The following is a 15,696-nucleotide window of genomic DNA, read 5'->3' on the forward strand; positions in this document are numbered from 1 at the left end:
AAAAAAAAAAAAAAAAAAAAAAAAAAAAAACATCCAAAAGAGTAAACTCCTTAGCATTTCACAAGCTGATTTCCATTTATCCCAGTAAAATGTAAATGTGCCAGACAATATTTTGTTTCCGGGGATCGCCGCAAAAACTTGCACTCTTCTAATGGAAAACAAAAGAGTGATTTTTATTAACTTTTAGCTTTGGATAACTCGGGTAGAAATTGTAATACACACCAGCGTCGTCTCCCATCTTGCTCCTGAGTACAAGGATTGTAGGGATTTGACTCCACTCCACAGCCCTCCAGGGTGTAGACATTTCAGACATAATTTTACCTGCCTTCCTACACACACTCAATCCTATGTCACACAGCCATCTCTCCAATAGGCAGAAATCTGACAGCGATGCAGTTTCTCTGTTACGTTGTTTTTGACTCTATTACTTTCCTCCTTCTAAAGACATAACAACCAGAATTCCTTGTCTATCATCAACTTTTTCTTCTTTATTTATGCACACTCAATTTTCTTTTTTTGATGAACTTAAAATCTGCTATGCCTGACAGACTATCCTATTTAAAGATTTTAGAGGATTTGCCTACATTTAAAAAAAAACTGCTTTCACACCATCACAGAATCAAATAGATAGAAATCACTTTTGTCTCTATCAAATAAATTTGGATTTCCTAAAAGTCACTTAAAATTGGTAGAAAAAACAAAAGATACCCATATTTGAAGTGGCATTATTTTAGCTTTTAAAATTCTGAATAAAAGGAGGTAAATCTGTTGTAGAGACCTCATGATTTGGTATGTATCAAATAAGTGAAATCAGAAGTTGGTTTCAAACTAGAAGATCAAATAACTTTTTTTCTTTTAATTAATTAATTTATTTTTAGAAATGGTCTCCCTCTGTCACCCAGGCTGGAGTGCAGTAGTGTGATCACAGTTCAGTGTAACTGTGGACTCCTGGGCTCAAGCAATCCTGCCTCAGCCTTCTGAGTAGCTGATACTACAGGTGTGTGCCACCATTCCTGGCAAATTTTTTATATAACGTTTGTTAGGGTTTCACTATGTTGCCCTGACTGGTGTCAAACTCTGGCCTCAAGCAATCTTCCCTCCTTGGCCTCCCAAAGTGCTGAAATTGCAGGCATGAACCACCGCACCCAGCCTGCCTAAGACATTTATAAAATGCCTTTCCCACATTCAAGAATCGCACATTTAGTTCCAGTATTTTCTCTCTAGATTGTAAACAAGATTGAGGATAGAAGTAAATTGTCTTTTCATGCTTATGTATTCACATCCACATACATCCCCTCCAAAGCATTGCTCTTCGTAGGCATTCAATAAATATTTTTGAATGAATAAATGGCTTTTGTAAATACGAGCTCAGCCTTACTGTTATCACCAGGAGAAAAAAATATATTTCTGGCATGCATCTTCCTTAACCTACATTGTCCTCCTACTGCTAGTTCCACATGAAAAACAGACATCTCGAAAGGATATTGACTTATTTTGTGACCTGGTCATGTACTTAGTGTTTACAATGCATATACCATTATTCAACATAGTCTGCTCAGTTCCACTATAGACATATCCATCAAGCTTTCTAAAAATTAATTTTTAACAGTAAAACATAATATTACCTTTCCTCTAGAGCTTGATTTGTTTAAACCTGGAGGATCATGAAAAAAATACAATCAAAGAGAAATTAAGTGTTCCTTTCTTTTGGTTCCTGTCCTTTTACACTGCTCTCTACATTTTAGTGCTAAAACTTCTTTTATGAAGAAAATTCCAGAAGTCCAGATTGCTTGAGAGGCTCAGATTGATAATATCTATGCTGTCTTAAGGCTGATTGACCATCCAGGATAAAAGGGCTTTACAAATAAATATTATAATTGCAAGCAAGCAAATATTACCAGATTGATTTCTCCAACCATTTTAACAGTATTACATACCTCTTCAGTTCCCAGTTTCTATATTTAAAAGTTGGCAACTCGGCCCACATAAAGAAAAAATATAACTGTGGCAAAGGAAGGGGAAAATGTCTCTATTGAATACATGGCCTACTCAGAACATCTGAGAAAGAGTCATCAAACCATGCCTGTGTTGTTCATGCACAGGTATGAACAACATTGCACCATCATGGCACCGCTGGAACAGCTATGCGTATGCTTGCTTTTTGCACACTTTTGCATTTTCCCCAGGGACTTTCAAATTGAAGAACTCAGCTAGAGGGTTCACACATTGACTGCAGTCAGGTCTTTGTGGGAGGTAGCATAAAGGACCTGCAAAGATGGGCCTGTCTTAATCACCAGACCTGTCAATATGTTATCTTACATAGAACAAGGTATTTTGCAGCTGTGATTATAATTAAGGACCCTAGAATGGGGAAATTTTCCTAGATTATTCCAAGGAGCTCAATATAATATTTTTAAACTGATAAATTATAATAATTGTAATTGTATTACATTTATAGAGTACAGTGTGATGTTTTCATATATGTATGTAATACGGCATTATTAAATCAAATTAATTAACATATATATCCCTTCACTTACTTGACATTTTTTGTGATGACATCTTTGAAATTTACTCTCTTATTTTGAAATACACAGTACATTATTATTAGCTATGGTCATCCTGCTGTGCAACAGATCTCTAAACCTCCTGTCTAGCTGAAACTGTGTATCCTTTAAACAGTAACTCCACATTCTCTTACTCCTCCCCACCCAAGCCCCCCATCCCTGGCTCTGATAACCACCATTCTATTCTCCAATTATATGGATGAATCTTTTTTAGATTCCACACACAAATGAGATCATGTAGTATTTACCTTTCTGTGCATGACTTATTTCACTTAGCATAACCTCTGCTAGATTCATCCATCTTGTCCCAAATGACAGAATTTCATCTTTTTAAAGGATAAGTAATAATTCATTTTGTGTACTGTATTTTCTGTATCCAACTATTGATAGTCAAGTTGATTCCCTATCTTGACTACTGTGAATAACACTGCAATGAACATGGGAGTGCAGCTATCTCTTTGGCATACTTAATAATTTCCCTTGTAATACCCAGTAGTGGGATTGCTAGATCATATTGTAGTTCTATTTTTAGTTTTTTGAGGAAATTCCATACTGGTTTCGATAATGGCTGAACCATTTACATTACCACCAACAGTATGCAAGTGTTCCGTATTCTCTACATCCTCTCCAGTGGTTGTTATCTTTCATCTTTTTGATAAAAGCCATTCTAGCGGATATAAATAGATATCTTGTCATGGTTTTAAATTGCATTTTCCTAATGATTAGTTCATTTTTTAAATGAACCTGTTGGCCATTTGGATGAGTTCTTTTGAGAAGTGTTTGTTCAGGTCCTTTGACCACTTTTAAATTGGGTTATTTGTTTTCTTACTATTGAGTTATTTCAGTTCCTTGTATATTTTGTATATTAACCCTTTACTAGATATATGAGCTATCTGAAAAGAAAGTTAAGAAAATAATCCCATTTACAATAGCAACCAAAAAAAAAATAAAAACTTAGATGTAAATTTAAATCAGAAGGTAAAAGATTTATATACTGAAGACTATAAAACACTGATGAATGAAATTGAAGAAAACACAAATAAATTGAAAAATATCTCATCTCAATGGACTGAAATAATTAATATTGTTAAAATATCCACACTACCAAAATAATGTACAGATTCAATGCAATCCCTATAAAATTTCAAGGTCATTTTCAAAATGGAAAATCAATCCTAAAATTTTATAGAACCACAATATGCCCCAGAAAACCAAAGCAATCTTGAGCAAAAAGAACAAAGCTGGAGGCATCATACTACCTGACTTCAAAATGTATTATAAAAGTGATCATAATTAAAACAGCATAGTACTGGCATAAAAACAGACACATGAACCTATGGGACAGGACAGAAAGCTCAGTAATAAACTCATGCCTTCATGGTCAATTGATTTTTTACAAAAGTGCCAAGAACCCATAATGGAGAAAAAACATTCTATTCAAGAAATGGTTCTAGGAAAACTAGTTATCCACATTCAGGAAAAAATGAAATTAGACCCCTACCTTACACTATGCCCCAAAATCAACTCAAAATGATTAAAGACTTAAAGTTGTAAAACTGCTAGAAGAAAGCATATAGGAAAAGCTCCAGGACATTTGTTTGGACAAGAATTTTTTGGATATAACCCCAAAATCTCAAGTAACAAAAGAACAAATAGACAAATGGGATTGCACCAAATCAAGAAGCTTCTGCACAGCAGAAGAAATGATGAACAAAGAGACAACCCATGCAATGAGAAAAATATTTGCAAACCGTGGGTCTTTACAGTGGAAGAGGGAGGCAGGAGAGTGAGCAAGTCATGCAGAGGAGATAGAATTCAGCCAGCTCTTGGTTGTTGTTGGCTTTGGAGTTTAAAGGAGGCCCAGATGCAAGGAATTCAGATGAAGCTGGAAAAGACAAGGAAATAGATTCTCCCCTAGAGACTCCAGAAAAACAGTACCCTGCTAGCATCTTTGTTCTTTTTATTTTATTTATTTATTTATTTATTTATTTATTTATTTATTTATTCATTTTGAGACAGTCTCGTTTGGTCACCTAGGCTAGAATGCAGTGGCATTATGTCGACTCACTGCAACCTCCACCATGGGTTCAAGTGATTCTCCTGCCTCAGCTTCCCGAGCAGCTGGGACTACAGGTGCATGCCACCACATCTGGCTAATTTTTATATTTTTAATAAAGACAGGGTTTCACGATGTTGGCCAGCTGGTCTCGAACTCCTGACCTCAAGTGATCAGCCCACCTCGGCCTCCCAAAGTGCTGGAATTATAGGCATTAGTCACCATGCCCGGGCCCTCCTGACATCTTGGTTTTACCCCAGGGAGATTCATGTTAGACTTTTGACTTCTAGAACTGTAAGATAATAAATTTGTGCTTTTTAAATGACTAAGTTTATGAGGATTTGCCAAATCAACAATAGGGAACTAATAGAGTGCTTTTTCAGGCCTTTTTTCTCGTCTATAATAAGAGAGGTCTCTGTATCTCCTTCTGAAGGGAAGTTCTGCTGTAAGAGGGAGTGCTTTTCACTGCAACCTCACTCCTCTCCTTTGCTGGTGTATGTACCAAAGTATAACCTTTCTGCAAAAATGAAATGCCATGCAAGAAATAAAAATGTTTGAGAACTAGCCCATTTGTCAGTAGGAGTCTAAAGCTTTATACCGAGAATCCTAAATCCAATAACTAACAAGTGACTTGAGGCACTCATAACTTCATTATAAAAGGTTATTTGCATGACAAATTAATACTGTAGTAACAGTAGCTGCCAATGCTAAAGCTAAAGCAAGAACTTAAATGCCACAAACATGCATGCAGATCATTGGCCTGGTTGATGGGACAGGGCAACTTTGGCCTTAAGTATTTTTTGGCAAATTAACATATTTGCATTTTTGCCTCAAGCTATTTAAATATTTTAGGATTCCATTATTTATAGAAAGCATAATGGGGAACTCTCCAGAGTTACTAAAGGTTAAACCAGATAAAAAGTGAAAGTATCCAGAGAATAAAATAACTTTCTAGATATCTTGTGTACACATGTCCAACGAAAAAGGACAATTTATTTCCACATATGGTAGGAATTTCAGATTCCTTCAGAAAATTTCAGATTAGCTGTTTATATTTAGGAGTCTTAATTAAGCTGTAGGCTATCACTTACAAAAAATGTGAAATCAGAGTAAAAGAAAAATGTTATTTTTTACCCAAGAATAGAGTAGGTCCTCACTTCATTGCCTCAAGAGATAAAATTTTAATTGTCTATGACTTCAACGTTATCAGATATTGATAGCTGGGCCTTAATGGGAACACTTCATTTTGTTGTTCTAGATTAGTTGCTTTGATACAAAATGCTATACATTAGAATTTAATGTGATCTGCGTGAAGTCTAGATGAAAAAGGATTAAGGCAAAAGACAAGAATGAGAAAGAATTCCTGGTCAAAGGAGCTTGTTTCATTTTGCTGGCTGTCCCCATTTGGGCTCCCATAAATGTACTGCCAGGTCTATCGGGAGCAGAAACATTGAGCTTGGGCAGTCGATTAACCACAGCATCCCCAACACTCCATGAATCATACTCCCATTACCCAACAAGGAAACAGTGTCTAAGAAGGGCCCCTGGTGCCCTGCGCCTTCCCGTTCACTTACTTTCCTGCTCCACATCTGAAAGGAAGTTTAGATGAAATAATGCCCGTTTTTCCTACCAAGTACATTGTATGCAACCGTAAATCATCAAAGAACCACTGTCCAGACCTAGAACATATGTGGACATCACGAGAAATAAAAAAAGGAATATTCGATCATGTGTTGGATTTTTTTTAGGGTTAATATAAAGGCAGATGTCCAAAGTTAGGGATTCTTTCAATGTTTTCCTATTTCCACTTCTCTTGCTCCTACATTGGCTCTGTGTTTTATAAATCTTCTTTTTCATAATATAGATTCATTGACCTGCAGAATAATAGATTTTATATATATATGTGTGTGTGTATATATATAATCTATTACATATATTTAATATGTATATATTGTACCTAACAGAGTTGGCTCCTTGCCTATATTTATCAAACGTTCTTCCCCCGACTCTCATCAGTCCTTCCCCAAACAAGAAGTTTAACAAAAAGAGACTAGGGGCTTCTTTAGCTCTCTTGTCCCTACCATCCCACAGGACCAGAATATGAGTCCTGTCCAGGAGCAGTGGTGAACTGGAACAGAGCAAATATAGTACCCGCAGCGAATGATGAAAGAGGATTGGGTCAGAATTGAAAACTCTAAATAACTGATGTAGCTTATACATTTATTACTTTAGCTTATCACAGTTATCCCAGAAGATGTGAAATAAAATCAGAGAAAAGAGAATTTTAAACAGACATTCACATAATAGTTCATACGGACATGCAGACTGCTGACCAGGCACAAAATTCTGGCAGGCAGGACTGGGAGCAAGAGGTAACTGGCATTATTTAAGCAAGGACTGAACAGTGTATTCAGAAAAGAAAAAAAAAAAATAAGTGGCCTAGGGAAAAGAGAGGCTTTGTTCTGACTAATCCTTTTTGTTCACCACACACCCAACCTGCTAGCAGTTTCAACATAATTTTACTAAATACAACATTCACCCTGCTTTCTGTATTCTATTGATTTACTTAATAAAAACAAACCTGCTTTGTAGTTCTTAGCTACACAGAACTAACCAGAGGTCCCAATCTTTTTAGAAGATATAGCGTGAATTCAGAATGTCAAATTTCTAAAAATTGATTGCTATCCACAGGATAGGAAAATCTCAATTTGTACTTGAATTTTTAAAAATTCATCATGATCACACAGCTATCAGAGAGGAATAAAGATTAAAAACGCTGAAGTAACATGTAGAGGGCAGGAAAGAAAGCCCATCTGTTTTCAGTCCAGTAAGTGATGAATGTGCAACAGAGAGGCATGAACTAAAAGAGCTTTGACAAAAGAATTTTCCTTTTTCAAAGTTAAAAGAAAGTTTAGTTCCCTTTTAAATAATAGAATCTTCTTTTTCCAGTTGATTTTTTTTTTACTTCCAACTTTTATTTTAAGTTCAGGGGTACACGTGCAGGATGTGCAGGTTTGTTACATAGATAAACATGTGCCATGATGGTTTACTGTACAGATTATTCCATCACCCAGGTATTAGGCACAGCATCCATTAGCTGTTCTTCCTGATGTTCTCCTTCCTCTCATCCCCCACCCTCCAACAGGTCCCATGTGTGTTATTCTCCCCCTCATGACCATGTGTTCTCATCATTCAGGTCCCACTTATAAGTCAGCACATGTAGTATTTGGTTTTTGGTTCCTGCATTAGTTTGCTAAGGATAATAACCTCCAGCTTCATCCATGTTCATGCAAAGAACATGATCTCATTCCTTTTTAAGCCTGTATATTATTCTGTGGTATACATTTACCACATCTTCTTTATTCAGTCTATCATTGATAGGCGTTGTATTAATCTGGTCTCATGCTGTGAATAAAGACCCAAGGCTGGGTAATTTATAAAGAAAGAGGTTTAATTGACTCATAGTTCCACATGGCTAGGGAGGGCTAACAGTCATGGTGGAAGGTGAATGAGGAGCAAAGTTATGTCTTACATGGTAGCAGGCAAGAGAGCTTGTGCAGGGTAACTCCCATTTATAAAACCATGAGATCTTGTGAGACTTATTCACTACCATGAGAACAGTATGGCAGCAAATGCCCCCATAATTCAATTATCTCCATCTGTCCCTGCCCTTGACATGTGGGGATTATTACAATTCAAGGTGAGATTTGGGTGAGGACACAACCAAACCATCTCAGGCATTTAGGTTGATTCCATGTCTTTGCCATTGTGGCTAGTGCTGCAATGAACACACACATGCATGTATCTTCATAATAGAAGGATTTATATTCCTTTGGGTATATATCCAGTAATGGGATTGCTGGGCCAAATGGTATTTCTGCTGCTAGGTCTTTGGGAAATCACCACACTGTCTTCCACAATGGCTGAACTAATTTACACTCCCATTAACAGTGTAAAAGTGTTCCTTTTTCTCCACAACCTTGCCAGCATTTGTTTTTTGACTTTTTAATAATAGCCATTATGACTGACATTAGATGGTATTTCATTTCAGTTTTGATTTGTATTTCTCTAATGATCAGTGATGTTGAGCTGTTTTTCACATGATTGTTGACCACATGTGTGTCTTCCTTTGAGAAGTCTCTGTTCATGTTCTTTGCCCACTTTTTAATGAGGTTGTTTAGTTTTCTCTTATAAATTTAAGTTCTTTATAGATGCTGGATATTAGACCTTTGTCAGATGGACAAAGTGCAAAACAACTTTCTCCCACTCTGTAGGTTGTATCTACTCTGTTGATAGTTTGTTTTCCTGTGCAGAAGCTTTCTAGTTTAATTAGATCCCATTGGTCAATTTTTGCTTTTGTTGCAATTGTTTCCAGTATCTTGATCATGAAACTTTGCCCGTGCTTATGTCCTGAATGGCATAGTCTAGGTTTTCTTCTATGGTTTTTATAGTTTTGGGGTTTAATTTAAGTCTTAATGCATCTTGAGTTGACTTTTGTATATGGTGTAAGGAAAGGATCCAGTTTTCATTTTCTGCATATGGCTAACCAGTTCTCCCAGTATAATTTATCAAATAGTGAATCTTTTCTCCATTGCTTTTGTCAGGTTTGTCAAAGATCAGATAGCTGTAAGCGTGTGGCCTTATTTGTGGGTTCTCTATTGTATTCCATTGGTCTATGTGTCTGCTCTTGTACTTGTACAATGCTGTTTTGGTTACTGTAGCCTTGTGGTATAGTTTGAAGTTGGGTATCGTGATGCCTCCAGCTTTTTTCTTTTTGCTTAGGATTGCCTTGGTTATTTTAGCTCTTTTCTGGTCCTATGAATTTTAAAATAGTTTTTCTAATTCTGTGAAGCATGTCAATGGTAGTTTAATGGAAGTAGCATTGAATCTATAAATTGCTTTGGGCAGTGTAGCCATTTTCATGATACTGATTCTATCCATGAGCATGGAATGTTTTTCCATTTGTTTGTGTCATCTCGGATTTCTTTGAACAATGGTTTGTAGTTCTTCTTAAAAAGGTCCTTCATTTCTCTTGTTAGCTATTTTCCTAGGTATTTTATTCTTTTTGTGGCAATTGTGAATGGGAGTTCGTTTGTGATCTGGCTCTCAGCTTGCCTGTTGTTTGTGTATAGGAAGGCTAGCAATTTTTCTCATTGATTTTGTATCCTCAGACTTTGCTGAAGTTGCTTATCAGCTTAAGAAGCTTTTGATCTGAGACAATGGGATATTCTAGGCATAGGATCATGTCATCTGCAAACAGGGATAGTTTGACTTCCTCTCTTCCTATTTGAATACACTTTATTTCTTTCTCTTGCCTGATTGCCTGGTCCAGAACTCCCAATACTATGTTGAATAGTAGTGGTGAGAGAGGGCAAACTTGTCTTGTGCCAGTTTTTAAAGGGAATGCTTCCCCTTGAAAGGTTTTGCCCATTCACTATGGGCTGTGGGTTTGTCATATATGGCTCTTATTATTTTGAGGTATGTACCTTCAAGATCTAGTTTATTTAGAGTTTTTAATATGAAGGGAAGTTAATTTTTATCAAAGGCCTTTTCTGCATCTATTGAGATAATCATGTGTTTTTCGTCTTTAGTTCTGTTTATGCGATGAATTACATTTATTGTTTTGTGTGTGTTGAACCAGCTTGCATCTCAAAGATGAAGCCAACTTGATCATGGTGGATAAACTTTTTGACGTGCTACCGGATTCAGTTTGCCAGTATTTTGTTGAGGATTTTTGCATTGATGTTTATACAGGATAATGGCCTAAACTTTCCTTTTTTTGTCGTATCTCTGCCAGGTTTTGGTATCAGAATAATGCTGGCCTCATAGAATAAGTTAGAGAGCAGTCCCTCCTTTTCAATTTTTTGGAATAGTTTCAGCTGGAGTGGTACCAGCTATTCTCAGTACCTCTGGTAGAATTCAGATGTGAATCCAACTGGTCCTGGGGTCCTGGGCTTTTTTTTTTTTTTTTTTTTTTTTTTTTTGGTAGGCTATTTATTACTGTTTCAATTTCAGAACTCTCTATTGGTCTATTCAGGGATTCAATTTCTTCCCGATTCAGTCTTTGGAGGGCGTATGTGCCGGGAAAACATCCATTTCTTCTAGATTTTCTAGTTTATGTGCACAGAGGTGTTTATAGTTTTCTCTGATGGTTGTTTGTATGTCTGTAGGGTCAGTGGTAATATCCCCCTTATCATTTCTAATTGTGTTTATTTGAATCTTCTTTATGTTTTCTTTATTAGTCTAGCTATCAGTCTATCTCTTTTATTACTTTTCTCCAGCAAAAGCACCTCCTGGATTCGCTGATTTTTGAAGGGCTTTTCATGTCTCTCTTTCAATTCAGCTCTGATGTTGGTTATTTCTGCTAGCTTTCAGGTTTGTGTGCTCTTGGTTCTCTAGTTCTTTTAACTGTGATGTTACGTTGTTAACTTGAGATCTTTCTAGCTTTTTGGTATGGGTATTTAGTGAGTAAATTTCTCTCTTAACTGCTTTAGCTGCATCCCACACATGCTGGTACATTGTATCTTTGCTCTCATTAGTTTCAAAGAACTTCTTGATTTCTGCAATGATTTCATTATTTACCCAAAAGTCATCCAGGGGCAGGTTGTTCAATTTCAGTGTAGTTGTATGGTTTTCTGTGAATTTCTTAATTTTGAGTTCTAATTTGATTGTGCTGTGGTCCAAGAGACTGTTAGAATTTCAGCTCTTTTGCATTTGCTGAGGAGTGTATTACTTCTGATTATGTGATCAATTTTAGAGTAAGTGCCATGTCGTGATGAGAGGAATATATGTTCTGTTGTTTTGGGGTGGAGAGTTCCGTAGTTATCTATCAGGTCAACTTGATCCAGACCTGAGTTCAGGCCCTGAATATCTTTGTCAATGTTCTGTCTCAATTATCTGCCTAATATTGTCAGTGAGGTGTTAAAGTCTCTCACTATTATTGTGCGGGAGTCTAAGTTTCTTTTAAAATCTCTAAGAACTTGCTTTATGAATCTGGGTGCTCCTGTACTGGGTGTGTATATATTTAAGATAGTGCTTCTTGTTGAATTGAAACCTTTACCATTATGTAATGCCCTTTTTGTCCTTTTGATCTTTGTTAAAGTCTGTCTTATCAGAAACTTGGATTGCAATTCCTGCTTTCTTCTGTTCTCCATTTGCTTGATAAATTTTCCTCTATCCTTTTATTTTGATCCTCTGTGAGGCTTAAGATCCATATAGATGGATCTTGATTCTTTATCCAGCTTGCCATTCTGTGTCTTTTAATTGGGGCATGTAGCTCATTTACATTTAATGTTAGTATTGTTTTGTGTAGATTTGATCCTGTCATCATGATGCTAGCTGATTATTTTGCAGACTAGTTTATGTGGTTACTCCATAGTGTCACTAGTCTGTGTACTTCAGTGTGTTTTCATAATGGCTGGTGACGGTTTTTCTTTCCATATTTAGTGCTTCCTTCAGAAGCTCTTGTAAGGCAGAGATTTAACATCCCGCTGACAACATTAGGCAGATCATTGAGACAGCATTTGCCTGCCTCAGCGTTTGCCTGTCTGAAAAGTATCTTATTTCTCCTTCACTTATAAAGCTTAGTTTGGCTGGATATGAAATTCTGGGTTGGAAATTCTTTTCTTTTTTTTTTTTTTTTTGTTTTGTTTTGTTTTGTTTTGTTTTCAGTACAAACTTAGGGCTCTTTATTCAGGCAATAAAGTAAGATAGAGTAAAGTGGGAGGGCTACACCATCACCATGGCAACAGAAAGTCTTAAAAATGTAAAATCCCTCAACTTCTGTTGGACAGACTCTTCCTAGCTCAGAAGAAACACATTTTAACAGGCTGAGAACAAGGCCAGGCAGCCTGGCCAAGGTGTGAAAGAGTGGCTGGACATGCAGCCTCTGGTCAGGCCTGGAAGTGCTCAGTGAGAACTTCCAGCAGCTCCTGCTTCTTCAGCCCATTCTTCAGCCCGTATGCCTCTTTCAGCATGGGCACAGTGAACTTGCCCAGCATGCCCTTGCAGATATCGGCCTTCAGCTCCTCTTCTGAATACTTCACCTTGGGCCTTTTGCTTCCAAAAATCTTCATTATTGTGTTTTCTCTTGGTAAATTTCCCGTCAGGATTGTAATCTGGTGGGTAAACAAGCTCCTTAAACTCAGCCACCAGGGAACCCAGTCTTTTAATCATTGCTTCAACCTTGAGCAATGTCAGGTCCACTGCTTGTTCAGCCTCCAGCAAATCCAAGGCCAAGGCCTCCAGGTTCCTGAAGTGCTGCTGCAGCCCGGGGTTCTCAAAGTTGTCAATTCTGTATGTGAAGCGGAGCTTCTGAATGATAGCCTTCATCTTGTCCACCTGCTCCGGAGTTGCTATGACTTTTTCAGTAAAGGACATCTTCCTTTTATCATCAGCAAAGGATAAAAAGACAAGCTGGAATCCTAGAGGAGTCACCTGAATTTTCTGGTCCTCCATCCTCTTCCTGTGACACTAAAGCCACAAAATAAGGAGAGATGTTCCTGTGGGGTGTGTATCTGCGCAATGCTACAACCTCCTTCTCCAGACACTTTATGTGCAGGGCACTAAACAGGGTTGAGCTCCCAATCACCAGCAACTCCTTGGGGCACATGAACAGAGATGGCCTCAGGTGATTGTGCTTCTTCAGCATTACCAAGGGTTTGAAACCCATGAGCATCAAACCTGGATCATCAAACTGTTTTAGCTCTTCTGTTTCCTGTTTCTCCATTATAATCTGAGACTCCCATAGATCTGAGATCTCTTGGTATCGCTAGGCAGAAGCAAACTGCTTGTATTTGTGTTAAATGTCCGGGTCTTGAATTTCACTGGTTCATTTTTTTCCCAATAGAGCTTTATTGGAGAAGGCTTGAGAGCCTTCTGGACCAGATTATAAATGCCCAGAGATCACTATATCTTTGATGAGCTTCAGCTTTAACCTGCTGAGTGCTTGCTTCCTAGTCTCCTTGGCGTGAACCTTCTGCAACAGGTCTTTTAGCTTGCTGGATTCTTCAAAGTGAACCCTGAGGTCCTCATCCTCTCCTATGCTGGTAATATCTCTATAGAACAAGGATATGTCAAAGCACTCCGGTTTCTTCAGGTGCATCAAGTGAAGGAAGATGCCTCTATCTCGGAGATCACTGGCTTTGGTCCTGGCCCAGCTGGCTTTGGTCCTGGCCTGGCTGGCTTTGGCACTGTCATTGCCATGGGGGTTGTCTTCATTGGTGAACAGCATGATCTTCTTATGACTCATCATGAACTGGACATCACTAAAGAGGTTGGCACAGACCCACAGCACTTCACTGAATGAGTCATCAGATCTGTAGTCCCTCAAGTCTTGGAAACATGTTTGTTCCTGCTGCCCCTTAAACTGATCAAACTCGAGAATTCATTTTCCAACTCCTGTAAGACATAAATATTTCACTGAACCTTTGTCTTTCTCTGTACCATAGAACACCACTGCCAAGAGATCTCAATCACTGTTTATGATCTTACTGGTGTACACACTTTGCATACACTGGGATGCTCATGTCAAAGGGAGTCAACTCATCTTCACTCTGGGATTCGAACATAGCCCTGGAAGCATCAACCACAAAAACCAAACTATCTCTTCCTGAATACTTATAGTCTCCACTTGCTTCAAGGTTCTCTTCTTGTTCTTCTTTGCTTCTTCATCGCCCTCAGTTTTGTAATGAGACTCCCACCTTTACATGTTGGCTGCTTCTCACTTTGGTGCAGGGAAGTGACCAACTTGGACCAGAAATTCTTTCCTTTAAGAATGTTGAATATTGACCCCCAATCTCTTCTGGCTGTAGAGTGTCTTCTGAGAGGTTATTCTCATGGGCCTCCCTTTGCAGGTGACCTTGCCTTTCTCTTTGGCTGCCCTTAACATTTTTTGTTTCATTTCGACCTTAGAGAATCTGACGATTATGTATCTTGGGAATAACCTTTTCATGGAGTATCTTACTGGAGTTCTCTGCATTTCTTGAATTTGAATGTTGACCTGTGTTGCCAGGTTGAGGAAGTTCTCCTGGATGATATCCTGAAGTATGTTTTCCAAATTGGTTCCATTCTCCCCGTCTCTTTCACATACCCCAATCAGTCATAGATTTGGTCTCTTTACACAAATCCCATAGTTCTTGGAGGTTTTGTTCATTCCTTCACAGTCTTTTTTATCTATTCTTTTCTGCCAGTCTTATTTCAGAAAGACAGTCTTCAAGCTCTGAAATTCTTTCCTCCACTTGGTCTATTCTGCTATTAATACTTGTGATTGCACTATGAAGTTCTTATATTGTGTTTTTCAGTTCTATCATGTTCTTCTCTAAACTGGCTATTTTGACTGTCAGCTTCTGCATTGTCTTATTATGACTTTTAGATTCTTTGTGTTGGGTTACAACACACTCCTTTAGCTCAGAGATGTTCATTTTTATCCACATTCTGAAGCTTACTTCTGTCATTTCAGCATCTCAGCCTTAGCCCTGTTTTAAGCCCTTGCTGCAGAAGCACTGTAGTCATTTAGAAGAAAAGAGGCACTCTGGTTTTTTGAGTTTTTGACATTTTTTAGTTGATTCTTTCTCATCTTTGTGGGCTTCTCTACCTTTGATCTTTGAGGTTGCTAACAATTAGATGGGATTCTCATGGGGATTTTTTCTTGTTGTTGTTTTCTGTTTTGTTTTGTTTTGTTTTGTTTTTCTTTTAACAGTCTGACCGCTGTTCCATAGGGCTGCTGTGGTTTGCTGGGGGTCTGCTCCAGACCCTAGTTATCTTGGTTTTTCCTGTACCTGGAGGTATCACCAGTGAAGTCTGAGAAACAGCAAAGATGGCAGCCTGCCCCTTCCTCTGGAAGCTCCATCCCAGGGGATTACTGACCTGTTGCCAGGCCAAACACACTTGTAAGGGGTGCCTGAAGACCTTGTTTGGGAGGTCTCACCCAGTCAGGAGAAATGTGATCTAGTACCTGCTTAAAGAAGCAGTCTGGCTGCTTTTCGATAGAGCAGCATGCTGTGTTGGGGATCTCTTCATCCTCCAATAAGACTGGGAACCCCAAGGCCCACAGGCTGGACTGGCTAAGATGCT

The 15,696-nt window shown here is 38.1% G+C and overlaps 1 protein-coding gene and 1 pseudogene across 2 annotated transcripts in view; one reads left to right on the forward strand and one right to left on the reverse strand.

Moving 5' to 3' along the window:
- Window positions 1-15,696, forward strand: part of NKAIN3 (sodium/potassium transporting ATPase interacting 3) — a 751,259-nt gene that overhangs the window by 582,314 nt on the left and 153,249 nt on the right. The window lies entirely within an intron of this gene.
- LOC108543142 (X-ray repair cross-complementing protein 6 pseudogene) lies at window positions 12,516-14,332 on the reverse strand (annotated as a pseudogene).

This window comes from Rhinopithecus bieti, unplaced genomic scaffold (genome assembly GCF_001698545.2).
Source record: "Rhinopithecus bieti isolate Rb0 unplaced genomic scaffold, ASM169854v2 scaffold_21726, whole genome shotgun sequence".
Taxonomy (NCBI): Eukaryota; Metazoa; Chordata; class Mammalia; order Primates; family Cercopithecidae; genus Rhinopithecus; species Rhinopithecus bieti.